Below are 2,833 nucleotides of genomic sequence, written 5' to 3' on the forward strand. Positions count from 1 at the left end.
CATAAGAAAAATTTTAAAAATAAAATCCTTTTAATATGATGTGGCAGGCCACACCAAGCTTGGGTTCAAGCTAGGGTCAGCCACACCATCTTACTCATCCTAATTGCTTTAGTCGGCCCAAGCTTGGGTTCCAAGCTTGCTTGGTCGGCCCCATTGAATGGGTATAAGGTGGGTAAGAAGTGGGTATGTGGTGAGTATAATTCTCTATATACAAGAGGCTACGATAGGGACCGAGAGGAAGAATTGGTTTTGGTCTCCCGATGAAATTAAGCTCCCCGTGTTCGCCCCGAACACCCAACTTAATTTCATCAATAATAATTTATTCCACTAAAGAATTATTATTGAACTACCGCACCAATCCCAAATTACATTTTGGGCTCATTCTTATTATGAGTGTGTTAGTCTCCCTGTGTTTAAGATGTCAGATGTCCACTAATTAATTGAGTTACTGACAACTCATTTTAATTAATATCTCAGTCCAAGAGTAGTACCACTCAACTTTATCGTCATGTCGGACTAAGTCCACCTGTAGGGTTTAACATGACAATCCTTATGAGCTCCTCTTGAGGACATTATCAACCTAGATTACTTAGGACACAGTTTCCTTCTATAATCAACGACACACACTATAAGTAATATCATTTCCTAACTTATCGAGCCTTTTAATTTATAGAGCTAAATCTCACCCTTTGACAAGTCAAAGAAATAAATATTAAATATATTTGCTTGTTATTATATTAGGATTAAGAGCACACACTTCCATAATAACTAACGTCTTGTTCTTTTATTAAGTCAATATAAAAAGAACTTACCTTAAATGGTCCTACTCAATACACTTAGAGTGTACTAGTGTAATTAATTAGTCAAGATAAACTAATACCTAATTACACTACGACTATTCCAACGGTTTGTTCCTTTCCATCTTAGTCGTGAGCAACTGTTTATAATTTATAAAGAACTGATAACATGATCTTCTGTGAATGACACCACTCACCATGTTATCTATAATATAAATTAATTGAACAACTACACTTAGCAAATAAATGTAGGCATATGACCAATGTGATTCTTTTATTTCAAAATAGTTGTTTACAAAAAGCTAGGCTTTTAGTATACACTCTAACAATTTCATTGTATAGGAAAATATCCAAATATATAATTTATACATTCACAATCACATCACAACTACTTCCTACATCCTAGATCTAGAGATCTACTCCATAGAAAAGGAAATACAACCAAAGACGAAGAAAGAAGCAAACTACAACCCAATACAAAGAAGTAGAGAGAGGAGAGTGCTTATCCTTGAAGCGTAGTTTCCTTGGAAGTGCTCCCTTGCTCCAGAAGTGGACAGATTAGTGAAGATGTGATTTCTAGTGTTCCCCCAAGGGGAGAACCCTTCCCCAATCAATGGGGAAGAGCCCCAAGCCAAAGATGAGCCAAAGATGGGAGAAACCCTCCTTTTATAGAGCATGGCATGAGCACCAGATGGGTCGTGACACGACCATGTGGATCAACACGGCCTCATACATTTTGCTCTCAGCCAGAGTGACACGGACGTGTGGCTTACATGACCGTGTTCTGATTTAGTTCTGGATGGATTCACACGCCCGTGTGGCTCACACGGCCTGACATTGCTTGGCCTCTAGAAATCTTACACGGCCGTGTGGCTCACACGGCCTGCCTCTGCTTGCTCTCTGTGGCAATTGTGACAAAAGGCGAATACGCTAACCCCAGTGCCCCTGCCAACCTGTCCCAAGGTCAACACGGAGGAGGCAAATCACGGGCGGCTACTAGCCTTTGGAATAGTGACTAGCACATAAGGGAGGTATTTACCTCGGCTTTACCAAGATTCGAACCCCAGACCTCATTGTGACAACACCTCATGCGCTAGCCACTAGACCCATCCGAGGGGACGCTTCTGCTTGCTCTCTGTAAGTGCTACACGGTCGTGTGGATCTCGCACACCCCTTGCATGGCCCTTGTCATGGCTCTGCATGGCTATGTTTCATTACAACGTCTTTTAGACCACCAATATGGGGTTTTTTTTCTAGTTTAAGTCTTCAGTAAAGTCGTAGATCTTGAAGTTATCTACATTTTTATATAAAGAACAGCTCGTAACTCCAGTCGAGGACAAAGTTATAGCCATTTTAGTTTTAGTCTGCAGTGCTGAAAATTCCACACGGCCTTGACATGGCTGTGTCGATTCCACATGACCTCCACATGGCTTCCACACGGCCGTGTCAATTCCACACGGCCAGAACATGGAAAAACTTAGGGTGCATTTGGTTTGCCCCATTTTCATTTTCATTTTCTGAAAAACGCGCATTTTTCATTTTTTAGAAAATGGCTTTTCCGCGTTTTTCGTTTTCTTAGAAAACACTCTCTCATTTTCTTAAAAATGAACGTGGAAAAGGCAAACCAAACGCGTTTTCCATTTTCTCAGAAAATGAAAACAGAAAATAACGTGGAAAACGCAAACCAAACTCCCCCTTAGTTTTCTCATGTCCGTGTGAGTTCCATACTGCCTAGACGCTCTGAAAGCTTTAGACTTTATTTAAGTTCCATTTTTGCTCCAAATCGCATCCTATCAATCAAAACAAACAAAGAGCAGATCTCCGAACATAATATAATGGAAGTATGACATTATAATGAAAAAGGGTGCAATAAACATAGATTATGCTTATGAAATATAAGTAGATGTGCTTCAAGACATGCATAAAAATGTATATAATCTACGCACATCACACCCCCAGACTTAAACTTTTGCTTGTCTTCAAGTAAAAACTGCATCTAAACTCATGTGGTTAAATAGTGCATCATAATCTCTAGC

The sequence above is a fragment of the Zingiber officinale genome, chromosome 5B (genome assembly GCF_018446385.1).
Source record: "Zingiber officinale cultivar Zhangliang chromosome 5B, Zo_v1.1, whole genome shotgun sequence".
NCBI classification, from domain to species: Eukaryota; Viridiplantae; Streptophyta; class Magnoliopsida; order Zingiberales; family Zingiberaceae; genus Zingiber; species Zingiber officinale.